Source organism: Crocuta crocuta, unplaced genomic scaffold, assembly GCF_008692635.1.
Source record: "Crocuta crocuta isolate KB4526 unplaced genomic scaffold, BGI_CrCroc_1.0 scaffold38, whole genome shotgun sequence".
NCBI lineage: Eukaryota > Metazoa > Chordata > Mammalia > Carnivora > Hyaenidae > Crocuta > Crocuta crocuta.
The window spans coordinates 3,361,755-3,382,787 of NW_027532605.1; the positions used below are offsets into that span (position 1 = coordinate 3,361,755).

The 21,033-nt window shown below is 39.7% G+C and overlaps 1 long non-coding RNA gene and 1 pseudogene across 1 annotated transcript; both read left to right on the forward strand.

Annotated features, from left to right (window-relative positions):
• The first annotated feature begins 3,900 nt into the window (after positions 1–3,900).
• On the forward strand, positions 3,901–14,421 carry LOC144244875 (uncharacterized). Its single transcript, XR_013339093.1, has 3 exons — positions 3,901–3,975; positions 4,234–4,280; positions 14,167–14,421. It is a non-coding gene; the product is annotated as an uncharacterized LOC144244875 (long non-coding RNA).
• A 5,572-nt stretch (positions 14,422–19,993) lies between these two features.
• Positions 19,994–20,103, forward strand: LOC144244927 (small nucleolar RNA U13; annotated as a pseudogene).
• The last annotated feature ends 930 nt before the right edge of the window (positions 20,104–21,033 follow it).

Sequence of the window (21,033 nt, forward strand, 5' to 3'; positions counted from 1 at the left end):
GGCCTAGTGCGGCTGGCAGGGGAGCAGCTGGTGGGGCTGCGGGCAGCCTGCCCCCAAGGAGGCTTGAGGGGGGCAGAGGCCTCCTCCCTGCAGTCTGTTTCCCTCTGCTTACTAGGTTGGCACATGGATTGAAAAATGTATGTCTAAAGCTATTTCTGGCTTCTAAATGTGTGAAGGAAACACAGAACTTTATTATTTTATTTCTGTCAAGTTAGAGACAGATGCCCCTAAAGTGTATGCATTCTGTAAGAAGTTACTATTCTTTAGGGGCGCATCTTCAGAAGCAAAAATCAAAGACAAATAGGTCATCTCTAAGCTTTCTGGATGAATACTGGCAGTCAAAAGAGTAGAGTCACTGATAACTAATGGAGAGGAGGGGAATAAAACCAAAGAAGATTGTTGAAAAAAGTTTTTTAAAGAACTTTTGAAGGAAAAACAATGAAGTAAGTGTTGATGTAATGTAAATGTGTTATTATTTGTTAAATAGCAAAAATCCTGCAGGTATAAATAAACTTTGTTTAGTGAGAAACAGGTGAACACTTGTAGAAATTCCCTCACCAGGTGTTTGGAAACCTTCAAAGCTTAATAATATCCTTTTGTGAATGGCCAGTCAGTAAATTAGGACTGGAAGAAATCTTGAACATTAAAACACATTGCCAATACAACAGATATATTCCTGGGAAGGGTTGTTATGTTAACTTTAACTTCAACTGTAGTGCCTCACAGTCAAAGAAAATCTTTTAAAACAGAATACGGTAGACATTTACTTATTCAAAAAATATTTTTGGATAAATACTATGTGCCAGGCACTGTGCTAAGCATGGGGAACATCCTGGTAAATACGATGGATACTGTGCCTACACGCATATCCCTGCCCATGCTTTGAGATGACCCGGGGAAATACAATCACAAATCACAAATCAAATAGCTGCCTGGAACCTAAGAGCTCGGATAGTCCAAAGTTTTATTTTACAGATGAGGAAACTGAGGTCCAAAATGTTAAGTAAAACTGTCCATGCTCTTGGCTTCTCAACTTTTTCTATCCAAAAAGCATTTCTTGTTTAATAGATCCTTCTAAAATTCTCAGATTGTATGACATATAACAACTGTAGATGCTAATCCATTTCAAAACGCTCTTTACAGGTTTTGAATACTCCTATGCTTTTCTGGAAATAAAACAGGAAATCAACTCCCCCCCCCTCCAAAAAAAAACCTGAGGTCCAATTTTCAATATCTAGTCCAGTTTTTTGGAGGAGAAGTGTTAGCCGTGTGATTCTTACTAACATCAGAAACAGTCATATTGTGTGATAGTGACCATCTGTTTAGGATATGGCTGACACATTTGGAATATCTAGAATAATGGGAACTCAAAGTCATCCTTGGTTAGAAAGGTTATTCATCCAAGGAGATACCACTTGGGTCAGATGTAGATGAGACATTATTAGATGTACCTTCTGGATTTCATACCTACTTGTGCTCTAGACTTCATGCAATAACTATGTGTCCTTTGGTTGTCTGACCTGCAGTTGTATTGCACTGGTTAGCACAGCACTTGCCACACTCAAGGATGTTGTGACAATTGCTGAAGCAAATGCTCTAAAGGATTCTGAGCAATTCAAATGAAGGGTGCTGCATAACTACCCAAAATCATTATACACCCACAGGTACAGCTCTTTTTTAGTATACTCTTAATATGATAATATAAAAGGGCATTCCTCAGGATACATTTGAATGTTTGTTTCATTCCATTTGTTATTCATTCTAACTTTTAAATTGATTATTATTTTAAGATATTAACCTGGCACAAAAGGAGCCTATTATTAATTTAATAATTCTTTATCACCATATTTGGAAAAGAAATATTTCCATCTCTAGAGAACCCCTCTCTGTTAATCTGTGACTAAAATAAAGTCACAGGGGCTCCTGTATGGCTCAGTCAGTTGTGTTTGAATCTTGATTTTGGCTCAGGTCATAGTCATGGAATGGAGCCCCATATTGGGCTCCACAGTGAGCATGGAGCTTGCTTGGGATGTCTCTCTCCTTCTCTCTCTGCCCCTCCCCCACTCACACTCACTCTTTAAAAAATGAATGAATGAATGAATGAATGAATGAATGAATGAATTTATTCATAATTTTCTCCCTAAATCTGGATCACTTGGTCATGGACTCAGATATGTTACAAACACATGTTTGAGATCCATTTGGATGGATGACTTGGATTGAAGCCTCAAAATGTAACAGGAAAAGGAAAGAAAGAAGAAAGGAAGGAAAGGAAGGCGGGCAGGCACAACTAAACACAAGCTAATAAATGCAAATACTTGACAACATTGAAGTTGTCAGGGATGATGGTGACCTACATAAACCATCACATATTACTTTATGTACAACTCACCTTTTCTTTCTTCCTTCCTTCCCTTCTTCCTTCCTTCCCTTCTTTCTTCTTTCCTTCCTTCCTTCCTTCCTTCCTTTTCTTTCTTTCTTTTTTTCTTTCTTTCTTTCTTTCTTTCAAAATAGGCTTAATGAGATGTAATTCACATGCCAAAAAATCTACCTTTCAAAGTGTGCAATTTAGAGTTTTTGGTATATTCACAAAGTTGCCCCATGATCAGCACAGATTCCACATTTTTGTCACCCCAAAAAGAAACCCTGAATCCATTAGCAATTACTCCCCAATTCCCACCCCCAAACCCTGGCAACTACCAGTCTACTTTCTGTATCTGTGGAGTTGCCACAAATTCTCTGTATCTCTATGTATTCTGGTCATTTCTATGTCTTCTTTGAAGGGATATCTATTCAAGTCTGTTGCCTATTGTTAAATTGGGTTATTTCCCTTTTTATTGTTGAAATTTAAGAATTCTTTATATATTCTGGTACAAGTCCCTTATCAGATGTTCAATTTACAAGTATTTTGTCCCATTCTATGAGTCATCTTTTTATTTTCTCAAAGTGCAGCACAAAAGTTTTTAACTTTGATGATGTCCAATTTATCTTCTCTTGATGATGCTTGTGCTTTCGGTGTCATATCTGAGAAACCTAAGCCAAAGTCACAAAAATTTATTCCTATGTTTTCTTCTAAGACTTTTGTAATTCTAAATTCTACATTTAGGTTTTTGATTCATTTTGAGGTATTATTCTATATGGTGCAGGGTCAGCGTCCAACTTCATTCTTTTGCATGTAGATACCTAGTTGTCCCTTTGAATTGTCTTGGCTGGCTTTCTTGTAGAAAATCAACTGGCAAGAAATATGAGGGTTTATTTCTGGACTTTCAGTTCTATCCCATTGATCTATATGTTTATCTTTATGTCACTAGTACACTGGCTCATTTACTAAAGTTTGTAGTAAATTTTATAATAGGGAAGTATGAGACAATTTCTGCAAAAAGAGCCAGCCAGAATTCTAATATGTACTATATTGAATCTGCAGACCAATTTGCAGAGTATCACCATTTTAACAATATTAAGTCTTCCAATCTATGAACCTGAAGTGTTTTCCCATTTATTTAAATGTTTAATTTCTTTCAGTGTTGTTTTAGAGTTTTCAGTGTACAAATGTTACACTTATTTTGTCAAACTTATTCCTATTTTATTATTTTAGATGCTACTTTAAGTGAAATTGTTTTCTTAGTTTCACTTTCACATTGCTAATTGCTAGTATACTGAAATATATTGATATTTGTATATTGATCTTGTATCCTACAACTTTCAATATTGTTTATTAGTTCTACTATTGTTTTTAGTAGAGCCCTTAGGATTTTCTATATACATAATCATGTCTACAAATAGAGATAGTTTTACTTTTTTCTTTCCAATATGATTGACTTCTGTTTGTTTGTTTGTTTGTTTGCTTTTTCCCTGCCTAATTGCCTTGTCTACATTCTCCATTACAGTGTTGAGCAGAAGTTGACAGAAGTGAGAGTGGATATCCTTCTCTTTGTCCTAATCCTAAGGCGAAAGAATCCAGTCTTTCACCATCATGTATGTATCTGAGTTTTTTGTAAGTGACCTTTATTGGGTTCAGGAAGTTCCCTGTATAGCTGTCTTCAAATTCCATTGATGGGCAAGGCTGAATTGCTAACACTAATGAGATCTACAAGTTCTTTTAGGACTTCTTGTCCTTTTCAATATTGTAATAAGATGTGAACACAATGCCCACTACAGGTTACATATTTTTTTTCTGGAAAAGGCTGAGTATTGCAAAAGGAAATTTCCTGTCTTTCTTTTCCTATCCTCCAGGCATTCTTTCTTATCTCCTACCACATGAGAGCAAACAACTGGTTGTGGTAAGTAAATATAATAGCTTCTTTCCAGGCTCTTCTTACGCTTGTAAGTATTCAGTACATTTGTGCACAAATTTTATTAACACCTATGCCATGGATGTTATATAAAATAAGCTGCAGGAAGTCAGTAAAGGTGTCAACCTCAGAAAACCTTCTCAAAAAACTTCTGAGAAGAAAACATGGTATCAAGTCCAACTGAGAGTTTAGTTCTGGCAAATTAACACTTGCTCTGCATCCTGGAAAATTAAGCATTGATTTGATGATGATGGTGATGCCAGGTGCCAAGAAGTACCTTTAAGAAGCCGAGGCCCAAAAGCCAATGCAGGACTGGCCACCCAGGTAAAAACAGTCCCAGCCGGTAAAGATGCAGAATGACATTGCCATGTAGTATTCCATGGTATAGATAAACCACATCTTCTTGATCCATTGAGAAACAATGAAATCTGGCCATGTGTAGCAACATGGATGGACCTTGAGGGTGTTATGCTGAGCGAAATAAGTCAGGCAGAGAAGGACAAATATCATATGTTTGCACGTATAGGAGGATTAGGAGGAACTTGACGGAGGAACAAGGGGGAGAAGAAAGGCAGAAATGGTGGGGGAAAGGGAGAGAAGCAAACCATGAGAGACTCTTGAATGCTGACAAAAACTGAGGACTGATGGATGTGGGGGGAGGGGGGGATGGGCATGGAGGAGGACACTTGTGGGGATGAGTACTGAGTGTTATGTGGAAACTAATTTGACAATAAACTATTAAAAAAAAATTAAAAAAAAAAAAGAAGGATCAGGAAGACTAAAAAAAAAAAAAAGATGCAGAATGATAGAACTAATTGAATGGCTTTGGTTCTATTTTCTAACTTCTAATCTCTATTTGCCAACTTCCTATTGCTATTAGCTTGTCATTTTCCCCAGTGGCCATTATTCATCTCTCACTCTCAACTTTTAGTACTTTGCTTTTAGGTCTATGCCATCCCTAGAGACCAATAAATACTGCCTTTGGCTGTCTCCTGAACCTCTCCCTTAAAAGGCAGAAACCTGTCTTTTGTTTCTGGAACTGACTCTGAATACACTCCAGATTTGATTCTGCTCAGCCATGCATTATTTGTGTATGACAATTACAATCTGAAAGGCAAACCATTAAAAAAATCGTTTTAAGTCCATTTCATGTGCTTTAAGAGCCAAGCAACAAACGGGTTACTGTTAGTCTAATAGCAAGACCAGTTCTGCTCTTTGAATTGAGAATCAGCTTTGCTACATCTGCTAGAAGAGAGATTATTCTTTGCTTACTTTCATTCCACCAACTCCCAACATTTTAGGCAAGAATTGTGGGGATAGTAAAACCTTTAAAAGAACAAAGAATATTCCTCTATTTTCAGCTAACACTATGACCCAATCATAGAGTAAGTGAGAAGTTAATAATTGGGAGGGGCAAGGGGGGTAGCTGGGTTGCTCGGTCGGTTAGGCATCTAACTCTTGATTTCGGCTCAGGTCATGATCTCTCAGTTCGTGGGATTGAGCCCCACATCGGGCTCTGCACTGACAGTGTGGAGCCTGCTTTGGATTCTCTCTCTTCCCCTCTCTCAGCTCCTCCCCTGTTCATGCTCCCTTTCTCTCTTGCTCTTTCTGTCTCTCAAAAGAATAAATAAACCTTAAAAAAAGAAGTTAGTAATTGGGAATTATCTTTTGTCAAAGATGACATCATTTACTCCTATCTAATCACTTTTGCTTGGTAGAAGGAACGCAAAGGAATGACGATGGAAGAAGGAATTAAGATACACAAAATCTCACAGCAGTACTATACCTTTTAAGGGCCTCAGTGGGGGAGTTTGAATGTTTCTCATGAGGTGCCAATGATCCCTAGGAGGTATACTTGTAGCGCTCCATCCTGGCCTGGAAAGTCTAAGAACTGCTTGCTAGAAACTGATAATAAGAACTAAGGAACTGCCTAGAACACCTGGGAAAAGCTGAAGAACTAATAGTCAAAAGGAGAGAAGACTGGATTTGTAGTTTGGCCACACTAAGCCAACAACGGAAAGGCAGGATGATATTGCTTAAGCCTTGATGAGTTATGCTGATGAAGTTGTGAGCAGAGTGGAGAACCTGCTCAGATCTTGGGCTTCTGACCTAGTTCCATGATCTTGAGCTTGTAACCAAACTCTATGATGAGATAGCATATCCTTGGAGGCTTCTCATGTGAACTTCCTAAGAATCCCAGGAAAGAGACTTTCCATTTAGTACTTGATACTAGAATTTGAATCCTGATATTCAGGCAGTTTAAAGAAAGGACAATAGCTAATGTCATAGTAAAAGTCTGAAAAACGGAAACAATTAAGGAAATGATTGCAGAATTCGAAAAACCATTTCCAAGATTGATTCATAAAAATGTAAGCTAAATTACAGTGATAATCGTGGTGATGAGGATAAAGAAAACTGTAATACAAGTGAGGAAATCATTCAATTCCCATGTGGCTGTCCTAAGAGAAATGAGGCTCTAGCATAAAGGAAATATGAAAAAATGTTATTTTTTCTTAGTCTGAAGATATTGACTGGAGTAGAAATNTATAAAGGAAATATGAAAACTTGTTTTTAAAGAGTGTATAATCTTGTTATTTTCCAGAGAATTTGCATTTGGGGGCTTATCCAGAGTAAATTTCCTTAGAGAAATGTTATTTTTTCTTAGTCTGAAGATATTGACTGGAGTAGAAATAGAGTCAGAGAAAGTACTGGAAATGACACTGAGAAATGAAATAGGGGTCAAGTAGAAATTCTATGGAGGTGAAATGTTTTTAATCAGTGTGTATATTCCTTACATGTCTGATAGGGGTAATTTAGTTTTGGGCGAGAGTTGATGTGGGATGCAGTAGGGTGAGAGTTGCACGGGAGGGAGGGTATCCTTAGAGCCATACAACTAGGAAGGAAGAGAAGAATATAAAATCTACATTGTTTTTCTCCATCTAGAGTGCCCTAAACCATTTCCAAATAGATAATACTTTTTCAAGAATACTTCTTAGGAAAAAAATATTGCTGAACTTCCAAATGAAGTCTGACTTTAGATGACATAATGACCTTGGATAGTGGACTTTTCATTAAAACCAAAGAGGAATAGGTTACCTAAGGGCTAGGAATTGAAATGTTTGTCAATCCAATTATTCAAATATTTTAAAACTTATTTTTAGGGGAAAAATCACAAAACATAACAGTCACAAAACAGTTACGGTACACAGATAAGATTATTAAGGAGAAGTTTTTATGAGAAGTCAGTCTCAGAGTTTAGGATTAGGAACTCATTACATAAGTTCTGTATCTATGAGAGCCAAGGAGCTATAGGAAGGATCCAAAAGTACCCTTTTCTTTAGTCCAAAAGAGGATGCACTGTAGTGAACATTCCCTCTGAGGTTTTGAGTTTGTGAGCAGATCTCCATGCTATGTGAATCACAATTTAGAAAGCCCCATATTTGTATGTAAGAGTTTACTGTTCTAATCAAATACAACTAGAGATAAGATTTTAACACATTTAAGTTTTAACACATTATATTTTATACTAAATTATTGTGGCAGATAGCAATTAGACACAAATATTAACTTTGCTTTTTTTCCCCCTCATTTTGCCATTTTTCAACATCTAAAACTAAGGTCAATGTTTATTATGTCCCTAATGTCAAGTACTATTTACCTGTCATCCTTTTTCTTCTTAATTTTCTCATCATGTACTTGCTTATTTGAATCAGCATCCTCCCCCTCAGTACCTGAGCTCCTGGCATGGAATTATCTGTGCCAAAATACTTTATCCCAACATTTCTCTGCTATTCTGTGATGCCATCCACCCATACTCCAGGATTTAAGCAACCACTCTCTGCTCCCATTCCTGCTCGTTATGTCTTAACCAATAAAAGGCTCGAGGTGGCAAGAATGCTGGGCCGTGACCAACAGAAGGGCAGCAGTAATGTTACTGTGTTGTAGGTGAGGAAGTGAGAGACCTGGGATTGAAAACTGACAGTGACAAAGGGAGGGGAGAGGGTGGGCCAGCAAGCATAGGCTGGGGATTCCTGATGAACTTAGATACTTCACTAAATTATAGTAAAGTTCCAGTGGCCCAGGAGCATCCAAGTCAGCAAGAGGAGACCTTTAGGACTGTAGTGGATGGTGATATGTCACTCCCAGAACAAGCACCAGGACACTAAAGCAAGCAAAAGGAGACTTCTTTAGGCATGTAGTAGATGATATGATATGTCACTCAGATTTTCTTCCAATAACGAAGACATCTTTCTGCCATATTCAGGGAGTGCTCGTGGCCAACAGTTTTCAGCTGTCAGCCTTCTTTAGAATTGCCTGGCCTGAAGAGAGCTGCTTTACCCTTGGTCATAGCCCCTTCTGGTAGCACCCCATATCCAATGACAGGTCAAGTATAAAGGCTGTCTCTTTCACCCAGTTGAAGACCTCTCTGAAGGTCCCTCTCAGCTTCAGAATTTATTATGATGATCAGTTGAGGCTTTCCTTAAGACTTCATCACAGCCCAATTTCTCCTGCTTGCCCATGCTCCTTTCCCTTCCCTTCCACAGGTGGCGATACCAAGAGCGCTGCCTAAAATACTGTAATTATCAGCCTCCATCTTAGTCTTCTCTATGGGGAGCCCAACCTGTAGGACTTTGTGCACATTTGTAAAACACAGGGATGATGATGACATTAAAAGTACAGGCAACAAAAGAAAAAAAAAATGGATGAAATGAACTTCATCAAAATTAAACACTTTTGTGCATCAAAGGATACTATCAACAGAGTGAAAAGACAATGAAATGGAAGGCAGCTATGCTCATCACTATACCACCAACAGACACAGCAACCAATGAAATGGGAGAAAATATTTGCAAATCACATATCTGATAAAAGACTAATACTCATAACATATAAAGGACTTACACAAAAAAGAAACAACCCAGTTTTTAAAATGGGAAAATTACTTAGACATTTTTCCAGAGAAGAAATACAGGTGGCTAATAAGCACATAAAAAAAAAAAACCCACAATGAAATACTACTTCACACCTATTGGAATAGCTATTATAAACACACACACACACACACACACATAATAAACAGAAAATAACAAGTATTGGTAAAGAAGTGGAGTAATTGGGGGTGGGGGTCAGGCCTGAGTGGCTCAGTCGGTTGAGCATCTGACTTCAGCTTAGATCATGATCTCACAGTACCTGGGTTCAAGCCCCATGTTGGGCTTTGTGCTGACAGTGTGGAGTCTGCTTCGTATTCTCTGTCTCCCTCTCTCTGCCCCCTCCCCCACTTGCGTTTGCTCTCTCTCTCTCAAAATTAAATAGACATTAAAAAAATTTTGTGCGATGGATGTAGGGGGGATGGGCATGGAGGGGGCCACCTTTGGGGATGAGCACTGGGTGTTATATGGAAACCAACTTGACAATAAACTATTTGTAAAAAAAAAAATTTTTTGTGCACTGTTGGCAGTACTGGAAAATAGTGCAGCCACTGTGGAAAGCAGTATGAAATTTCCTCAAAAAAATTTAAAATAGAATTACTATATGACCTAGCAATTCCACTTCTGGAATTGAAAACAGGGACTCAAATAGATATTTGTACACCCATGTTCATAGCAGAATTATTTACAATAGCCAAAATGGTAGAAACAGCCTAAGCTTCTGCTGATGGATGAATGGATCACAATGAGGTATGTACATGCAATGGAATATTATTCAACCTTAAAAAGAAAGGAAATTCTGACATATGGCTACCACATGGGTGACTAGAGGGTATTATGCTAAATGAAATAAGCTTGTCACAGAAGGACATGTACTATATGGTGCCCGCTACTTGAGGTACCTAGACTAGTCACATTTAGAGACAGAAAGTAGAATGGTGGCTGCCAGAGGCTGAGGGAGGGAGGAATGGGGAATTAGTGTTTAGAGGGCACAGTTTCATTTTGAAAGAAGGAAAAAGTTCTGGAGATAGTGATGGCTGCACAACAATGTGAGTGTTCTTAACTCCACTGAGCTACATACTTGAAAATGGTTAAAATGATCAATTTTGTGCCATGTATACTTTTCCACAGTAAGAAATTAATTAATTAAAAACCACAGCTCCCACTCCCCCCATTCCGAAGGTCAATGATTATTACATTGTTACCTTCACAGCTGAATTTGGATTGGTGTGACTTTGAGGACTAGATTATAGAGCAGTTCCCAAATTCAGCTACATATTAGAATCATTTGGGGAACTTTAATTTAAAAATGAAGCTTCACTTCCATCCATAGTGGCTTGTATGTAATTGTCTCGGGAGGTCGGCTTCGGTATTTTTAAAAGCTCCCAGTGATTCCGGCACACTAACCAAGCTGTGATTTCCCCAGCTAGAGGAGCCCACCTTCCCACCCACTTGCTATATAGCCCCTGAGGATTTGGCCTCCTGCTTATCTTTTCTAGCCTCATCTTTGCGACTCCCATGCCCCCACCTACACACACCCAGACTACAGCTGAACCAAATGACTTGTCACTCGTCGTCTCCCTTTGTTCGTGTTTCCTCTGACAGGATTGCCTTTCTTTGACTGATTCCAGCCCTCATGGAACCCTCCTTTGGGAAACGTGCCCTCAGCACACCTCACGAGGCTGTGCCCTGTTCCCTCCTCTGAACTCTGGCAATACCTCATGTGTTCTCACAAAAGTGGGAATTTCCACTCCCCAGTGCTGGGATCCAGCCTTTTTTCCTGTGTTCTCAGGTGTGAAGCAAGGCACCAGAGAAGTTTCGATAGATATTAGCTGAACAAATAGGTTTCTTTAATTGAAGATCATACATTCCACAATTAAATAGCAACTTTTAAAGTAAATACATTGGGAAGAATTAGCATATTGGTATAAATAAAGCAGTCTTCTTTTAACATTAATTGGGCCATTATTATTATTTTTTATTTTTTTGATGTTTATTTTGAGAGAGGGGAGAGAGAGAGAGAGAGAGAGAGAGTGGGTGGAGAAAGGGCAGAGAGAGAGAGAGAGAGAGAGAGAGAGAATCCAGAGCAGGCTCCGGGCTCTGATCTGTCAGCACAGAGCCTGATGTGGGGCTTGACCCCACAAACTATGAGAGCATGACATGAGCCGAAGTTGGATGCTCAACCAACTGAGCCACCCAGGCGCCCCTTAATTGGGCCATTATTATGTGCCTAGGATAGTGCTAATGCTTTATGTAGAGGTGTTTGTTTTTTTTTTTTATTGAATCTCCATGGCAACTCTGGGAGGCAGATATTTTCATATCTGTATTATAAATGACAGATTTCAGACAGGTTAAGAACTTGCCCAGGATCGCAGCTAGTGTGCGATAGAGCTGAGAGTTTCAGTTGTGATCCAAGTGATAATTCTAGATCATTCCTGATTTAGGGAAAGAGACACAGGAAATGTAGATGGTCCCTGGAGATCTAAAAGGAGAGGGGCTGTTACTGGTAAGAAAAGGGGACTAAAAGAAGAGGTCACCCACATAACAGACAAAGTTTGAAGATCACCTATTTTGCTCAGGCCCCAGCTTAATCATAAGGAGGTACTTAAATCTAAAATATAAGCACTATGAGACTCTTCTTCCTCAGATACACTCCAATTAAATTCAGCCCAGCAGTATTTATTGAGGATCTACCATGTGCTAGAAACTATACAAGATGCCTTGAGTTCCGAGCACAGACAACATGAGATTTTTGCCGTAAAGAGAGTTCTCTCTCGAGTTGGGGCAAGATGTGCTCTATCAACAAGTACAACTCTATCAGATATCAACTGATATCAACTCTATCAACCACGTACAGTGGTATATGTTCTTATAACCAAAGTATATGTCGACAGTGGTAGAAGTACAGAGAACCAAGTTCTCCAGAGAAGTCAAGGAGGGTTAAATGTGCAATATGTGTATGTATATGTGGGAGAAAGAATCTATAGGACTTAGTGGCCAATTTTTAAAAAAGAGAATGACAAAAAGGGGAAGGTTGGGAGTGCCAGGTTTCTAGTGCAAGTAGCTGACTTGATTGAATTTAAGACTAGAAACATAGGAACAGTTTTGCATTCAGCTTTGATCACGTGGAATGTGAAGTTCCCAAGAGACATCCAGGTGGAGGCCAAAATACTATAGGAGCCATGAAGATGTGATCCAAGGTTTCAGGTTAGGGGGGCAGCGCAATTAAACTGTCAATTTTTTAACAAATGAATGCCAGACCACCAGAGGACATTAAAAATCCATCTGGGAGCAGAAATGGGCTTTATAGCTGAAGAGACCCAAGCTTCCTGAGTTGGTCACTTCATGTTAGGAGCTTGGGGATGTTGCTAGCCTCCCTGAATCGCACAGGTGAAATGGAAACAATGTTAACCTGTCTCGCAGGGATGCTGATGCTTTCTCAACATCTCTTATGTTAACACAACAACCNGTGTTTGTTCACTGGGGCATGGATATAGGAAACATACTTCAGATTTTGCCTAGAGGTGGTTTCTGATATTTGGCAGACGTTAGCGCAAGTAAGATTTTTGGTGTCAGCGGCTGCCGGTAATGAGAGCTGTGCATTTAGAAATTTGTAAGGCTGTTGTTGCTATAACATTGATGACTTTGTTCTAAAGGAACTTTGTTTGCTGGGAAGTCACAGAACTATCATAGCATTCTCTATCTTCCTAAATGCCCAGGACCCCCAGATACCAATGTTCAGTTCAACTCAACACACACGGACACACTGCACTATACGTCAGAGACCACACGGGGAGTAAGATAAATCAAAGGTAGTCTCTATCCTTATGCCGTGTAAGAGAAGTAGGGGTAGCAGCCATGGGGAAGGTAGCAGAAGTGGGGGGGGAGGGGGGGGGCAGATGAACAATGGCCAGATAAACAAATACATTTCTTCATTCCCTGACGTGACTGGGGCCTTGATCCTTTTGTAGCCATTATGTAATCATTGAAATAAATCCAACCAAATTATTCAAAAATCTCCAAATGCCAATTCCATTTAATTTTAAATAACAAGCATCCCTGAGAGGGATGATTTTTGTAACGATGACTAAGGGAAAATATTTTTCTAGCAGGGTTTCTGCACAGGAAAGAATTCATTGCTTCCATCCCCACATCCCACACCCCACATTCCACACCCGTTGGTGTAAAAATATTTGTATTTAAATAATTTTAAATGTCATGCATTTATAATTAAAAGCAATTCTGTGTTCAGAGGAATAGAAATTGGTGACTTCAAATCAATGAGAAAAAGTAAATTTTCCTCAAAAAAATTTTCTTGAGATTCAAAGGTAGTTTAACTCAAGCTAATGCGATACAGGCCCATCAGTTACATATGGTTTCTGGTGTGACCACTGGCTTAACTGCCCACCTCCAGCTGCAGGAAGATATAGGACATTGCATCAAGAGCCCTTCATTTCTCCCAGAGGGTCTCTCCTCTCTCTTCTGTTTCTCACCTTTAAGTACTCGAGGACTAGGTATGCACAAAATGTTCTCTTTTCCTTCCCCAGATAACACTCCCCCGTCCCTTACTTCTGGTGGGTGGGATCCCCCTAATTGAACGGCTCCTGATGCCTTCTCAACATCCCTTCCATAACCCAGCCATTTTTGGCCCCAGCCCCGGGGAATTGCATTCCCTTAGCCACAGTTTGTTCACGGGGCCTGGCTGGAAGATCTGTCAGTGAAGATCCTTTACCAAGGAAGCTGGGGAGGGGTGGATTTCTGATGATTTGGGGGCACTCCCTGGATTCCACGCCTCTTGTGGTGGTTAACTTTATGTGTCAGTCTGCCTAGGCTATGGTGCCCAGTCTTTTGGTCAAACACTAATCTAGATGTTTATGTACAGGTTGTTGTTGTTGTTGTTGTTTTTTAATGTGATTAACATTTAAATCAGAATTTGGGTAAAACAGTTACTCTCCATAATGTGGGTGGCCTCATGGAGTCAACCGTTTGAAGACCTGAAGAGCAAAGACAGATTTCCCAAGAAGGAATTCTTCTCAAGACTGCAATATAGAGGCACTGCCTGAGTTTCCAGCCCTGCTTCCCTGCAGAATTCACACTCACGACTGCAACATCACCTCGTACCTCAGTCTCTAGCCTGCCAGCCCGCCCTACAAATTGCCCCACAATTATGTGAGCAAATTCCTGAAAATAAATAAATCTCTTTTCTCGTCTTTCTCTCTGTATCTGTTTTTTTTATTTAAAAAAAATTTTTTTTAATGTTTTATTTATTTCTAGGAGAGAGAGAGAGAGAGAGACAGCGTGAGCAGGGGAGGGTCAGAGAGAGAGGGAGTCACAGACTCTGAAACAGGCTCCAGGCTCCGAGCTGGCAGTCAGCACAGAGCCTGACGCGGGGCCCGAACCCACGAACCGCGAGATCATGACCTAAGGGAAAGTCGGATGCTTAACCGACTAAGCCACCCAGGCGCCCCTCTCTGTATCTGTTTTTAATTCCTTCTCTCCTCTACCTTCTGTCCTTTCTTCTGTCTCTCCTATGGATTCTGTTTCCCTGGAGAACCTTGACTATTACACTACCTCAGGCGTACTTGCACCCTTGAATTGCCCAGGGTTTTATTTGTGTGTTTGCACTGCAGTGTGTCTTCGCACTGCAGAGCTGGCGAAGGTCCTCACTGCTTGGGTCCATGACTGCTGCCATACGTTCCTACACTAAGCAAGGACTTTTATCCCAGCGGCACCAGTCTTGCTCCAAAATGAAAGCTGATAATCCTCCCTGTGCACCCTCCACTAGCAAGTCTCTTTCCCTTCTCCAGCATCTTCTGGTTGCTTTTTAACCTACTTCTTCTCCCTCTTTAAAAAGAATAACCAAGAAACAAGACTTAGAAACAGCATAAAAAGAAAAGAATGAGCAGAAGAACAAGAGACAGTGTTTTTAAAATAATAGCTTTTGGGGCGCCTGGGCAGCTCAGTTAGGCTCCGACTTCAGCTCAGGTCATGATCTCAAAGCTCGTGGGTTCAAGCCCCATGTCGGGCTCTGTGCTGACAGCTTAGAGCCTGGAGCCTGCTTGGATTCTGTGTGTGTGTGTGTCTCTCTCTCTTCCCCTCCCCCACCACTCTCTCTCACAAATGAATAAATGTTAAAATAACAGTGTTTGTCAAAGATAGCAAATGTATCGTTTTCTGTGCTATTACAGCTGAGATTTAAACCTCTGAAAAGTAATTTTCTAAGGTTCTAGGCACTTTGTACCATTCAGACCAGCTAGGGGTGTAGGATGTAGAGGTGTGAAGATGACGCTCAGCCAGGGGACGGGTAGGGGGGGCGCCCTGTGCTGCTGCAAACTCTCCGTGTTGGTCAGGAAGGCGCCATGGATCTGACTGTTGCCAAAGACATTTCTCCCAGGTGACTGGGGAATAGGTCTGGGATCGGGGCAGCAAGGGGCCTTGGAGGAGGTCAGTGAGCATGAGGGGACAGCTTGCCTAAGGGACACTGCAAATAGGCCCGTGTGCCATCTCTGTCATACTTGCTATATAGGTCACAGACACCTACTCTTGGAAAGCTTCCAGTGTAGTCCCTGATGCATAAAGAGCTGTGAACACCTGGCTTATATCAGTGGGATAATTTTACATAACTCCCACACAGCCAAGTAAATCAACACCAAATTAGAGCCCAGGCACCTAACACAGAAGATGCAGAATCTAAAAGCAAGTAAAAATTAAAGTTAAAATCCTTCAATGCAGTAGTAATATTCACGCTGTTCCTATTCACTGATACTTAACATATTGTAATAAATCAGTAGCAAATATGGAAAGACACGGTGGACAATTTATAGGCCAGAAGGTGTATATTCTTCCCAGAACTCATCTGCAATTACAGACATTTCAGGAGTTTAACCTGTGATATTCTGGGCCTGCCACCTATCCAGAAGAAAATAAAAAGTTAGCCTGAGAATGCCTGTGTTTTTGTCCACTTGATGCCAAATAGTAAACTGATAAGAAACAGAATTCTCACCACCTATTTTAATCTTATAATATTATATGTTGGCTTTTCAAAAACCCAGTCTCCCTTTTGCCAATTCCTTCTCTTCTGGTCTTTTTTAGTCCTGCATTTATAGCTGGAGAAAACATTAACTTTTGTGGTAGTTAATCTTCACTAATATCAAAATAATAGAGAAAAGATTCATCACAGCACAATTTTAAAAGAAACACATCTGATTATACTGCAAAAACAAAATCTGCTAAAAACTGGCATAAATCCTGTTCAGACTCAGTGTTCAATAAATGATGTTGAAATAAATTCTGGAAGGAAAGTCCTGGAGTGTTACCACCGAGAAACACACACACACACACACACACACACACACACACACGCACAAAACCCCTCATCATTTGTACTGTTTTTCGCTTCTTTGGGAGTAAAATACAAGTCAAGGTAAGATGTAAACACTGAATATGGGTGTATCCTTAAGCTTTGAATTAAGGTATATTAATTCCTAGTTACATTTACTTAAGATATGAGGTTCCGTCATAAAGTTACTTGGTAAGGTCTGTGTTGTATCAAACTACAATTTTGTTAGTTGCAAAATATTTTAAGCCTGTGTGGCACAATGTCAAAGTGGATCTAGGCAACTATGCCTTAATTACATTCAGATTAAAAATAATTGCTCTCGGGGCGCCTGGGTGGCTTAGTCGGTTGAGCGTCCGGCTTTCGCTTAGGTCATGATCTCGCGATTCGTGGGTTCGAGCCCCGCGTCGGGCTCTGTGCTGACTGCCACCTCAGAGCCTGGAGCCTGTTTCAGAGTCTGTGACTCCCTCTCTCTCTGACCCTCCCCTGCTCACGCTGTCTCTCTCTCTCCTAGAAATAAATAAAACATTAAAAAAAAAAAAATAATTGCTCTCCAAGCAAGTAGACAAAGTGGGTTCTTTGAGAAGTGCAGGGAGAAAAAAAAGTCTGCTAAAATGTATCTTCAGCAATGTATCAAAGTAGTTTGCAAAGTTTTAGGGGAAAAAGCAGAGCACCACTTGATGCTATTCCAAGGGAAAGCCAGTGGTGCCACAAGTTATGAAAACAACAAATGAATGGACAGCATTCCTCAAGGCAAATGCTTGAATCCATCAAGACATGCTGTAGAAAAGCAGTTATAAGTTACAGTTTAAAATAACATTTGTAATATTTGGCTTGTCTGGGATGACATCAGCTTCCTAAAAACACTTATGAGCATTTTGGGATAATTTCCATAAATAGAATAACCCTGAGAATAAGTATCTAAACCCTAGAGAAAAACCTCACGTTCCTCACTCTGTCCTCTCTAAAGATCCTCATCTCAGCCTCAGCCTAAAGTTTTTAACCAATGGAGATTTCTGTCCCCCAGGAGACATACAGCAACGTTCAGAAATATTTTTGGATGTCAGGGGAGATGGGGGTGTAGGTATAGAGGGAGGAAAGAATGGTACTGGCTTCTGGTAGGTGAACCCAGAGATGCTCATACAATACACAGGACAGCCTCAGAATAAACAATTAACTGAGTAGGGGCTCCTGGGTGGCTCAATTGGTTAAGCTTCCAACTTCTGCTCATGTCATGATCTCAAGGTTCCTGAGTTCGAGCCCTGCATTGGGCTGTCTGTTGTCAGCATAAAGACTCTGTCTCCCTCTCTTTCTGCCCACCCCCTCCCCCTTCTCTCTGTCTCTCAAAAATAAACAAACATAAAAAAAAGAGAAAGAATTAACTGACCCAAAATATCAATAGTTCAGAGATTGAGAAACACTGGCCTGGAGATGTAAATGGGGCATGTGTGTATGTGTGTGTGTGTGTGTGTGTGTGTGTGTGTGTGTGTGTATGTGCACAGTACTGGCACACAAACAAACACATCCATATTTGAACTCTAAGAGCCCTTTGAAACCCACATAAACTGGTAGCCTTACAGATCAGCAGTTCCAGTAAAAAAAAATTCTACTTTCAAACTAGATGTGAGGCAAGCTCAGAAAGGATTTTCTTATTCTTTGCTCCACCCCAACTCCTCAAGTAAAATGTCTAAAGAAAGCATTGTGATAAACAATTAGAGGGATTGTTGATTTTATTCTAAGGTTTCAGAACTGTGGCTGAGCCTGTGCCTGGGATTCTCAACTACTATATGAGGCACCTCTAGGAGGGTTTCCCTTCTGTTATGAAAGTTTTAACTGTTTATTTTAGCAGTGACTGACACATGGGTATTCTTTATGTTACTCCTTTTGTTTGGATGTCCATTTCTCCTTCTCAGCCTCCAAGCCCTTGTTCAAAACAGCAGGAAATTTTCAGGTTGTGTGCTTCCTTTCTCAAGAGTTGTTCTGTGGGCAGTGATGAAATCTTTAGTATCCATCCACAAGATTTAGAAGACTTCAGCATAATTTTATTTTCAAAAACCACTGATCACTTATGGCAAGGACTTCTTCTCTCTTGAAAACCATACTGCACACTGCCATGTCCTCATCCAGTCCCATCTCTCTGGCCAGAGCTCCGAAGTGACTGTATTCTTCAGTACAGTCTTCTTGTGGCAAGTCACCAACCACTCCCTTTTATGAACAGTGGCCATCCACAGCAAATCCACTTGGGGTGGGTTTTGGCCTAAGTCAATCTTCAACCAGCATCAGAGGCTTGCAGACACAATGGATAGATAACTAAAAATGTCAGTCATGTTGGTAGATACCACACAAGCAATTTCAAGCAGGTGAAGCACCATTTAGTAAAACCACCCTACCAACATCCTTTCAACAAACAAAAAGACAAAAGGAAAAAATTAGCAATAACCCCTATAATTGATCTGTGCCAAAGAATACAATTAATGTATTCACGGTAGCAATCCTAGAATGCTAGGCTAGAGGGGACATTCTGGACTGCTTGGGAGAGCTACATGATGTACTAGTGCCAATGCCTTGCTTTTTTCCTCTCTTGTTTTATGTTGGTGATGAAGAAACAAAGGCTTAAGGAGGGGAAGTGATTTGACCAAACTCATACCAGTTGCCGGGCAAAGTGAGAACTGAAAACACAAAGTACACCTTCTTCCATGTATGTAAAAGGCTGAAAACACAAAAGACTGTGGTATTTATAAGCATATGTGTCCAATTTTTGTCCAGTACTTTTCTTACCCCACTCTTATATTTTCACCCAAATTTTCCAACTCCACACAGACTATTTTGAAAATTAGAAACCATTTTTAATGCAAATAATGCCTTTTAAAAAAAGTTGTAAACACCCACTGCATCTTTATGCTTAGTGACTTGATGCCAACTATATATACATATGGGTAGATGGGTATATCTGGATCTATAAATGTCATTTGTGTATTCATATACTTTTGTGTACCAAATTTCCAAAGCTAGTTGTTTTCCCTCAGCTCCCGGAAAGACAGCATCCCTGATATTTTGATAGCATAGCCATAACTGTACAGCTCCATCATGGGAGTTTGCGTTACATACTTGTTTGTGGTAAAGGTAAAAATAAATCTTGATAGTTTTCTTCTGTTGATATTTTACCATCTTTTGCTAGGAAAGATGAAAGCACAAGCAATCAATGCTCTTCTGTGGAAAGGAAGAAGAGTTAGAGCTAAATAAAAATAAGCAGCATCTCAGACTTGACAAACTTTTCTAGAGAATTGTTTTCTTCTGTACCCTGCAGAGAGCCCCTAGCATGGAGCATGGGTCTGCCAGCTAAGAGGTGTGTCGTGCAAACCGTATTCTGTGCTTTCTCTAATCACCACCTGAAATATATAACTAAAGCACACAATGTAATCTTAATGTTCATACTCATACTTTCAAATAAGCATTATTTTGGAACTTTGGTTGGGTCTTCACACTCTTGTGTGACATGGATCTCTCTCGAACTTTGTTACGACCTTAGTACATTACCTGTTTGACGTAAAATTAATCAATCAAATAATTAAACACTCCTTGTGAGTATGCTTGGCAAGGTCTCTGTTTAAAATGCATATAGGCAGACACAAAATAAAACAAAACAACCTAGATTATTAAATGCAAAGAAAAAATTGGTGGTTGCCACAGGGGAGGTGGGTAGGAGGATGGGTGAAATAGATAAAGGGTATTAAGAGTACACTTACCTTGATGAGCACATGATGATAAATGTATAGACTTGTTGAATCATTACATTGTGTACCTGAAACTAATATAACACTGTATGTAATTGTGCTCAAATAAAAAAACAAAAATAAAATAAATACATCTCATAGGTAAAAAGAAATAAACTGCATCTAGGCATACATGTGAGTTTGGTTCCAGATCACTTCAATGAAGCAAATATTGCAATAAAGCAAGTCATATGAATTTTTTGGGTTGCCAGCATATATGCAAGTTATGTTTACACTATACTATAGTCTCTTAAGTGTGCAATAGCAGTATGTCTTAAAAAATTGTATGTAATTTAAAAATATTTTATTGCTAGAAAATGCTACCTGTTCTGTCATCTGTGCCTTCAGTGGGCCCTTTTTGTGTGTGTGTGTGTGTTGGAAGTTCTTGCCTGGATGTTGACGGTTGTTGACGGCTGTTGATCCAGATAGTGGTTGCTGAAGGTTGGGGTAACTATGAAAATTTTTAAAAATGAGACAACAGTGAAGTTTGTTGCATTGATTGACTCTTTCTTTCATGAATAATTTCTCTGTAGCATGTGATGCCGTAGCATTTTACCCACAGTAGAACTTCTTCCAAATTGGAGTTATTCCTCTCAAACCCTACTGCTGCTCAAATCCTACTTTATCAAGTAAGTTTATGGAGGATTCTAAATCTTTTATTGCCATTTCAACTATCTTTATAGCATCTTCATCAGGAGTCTATT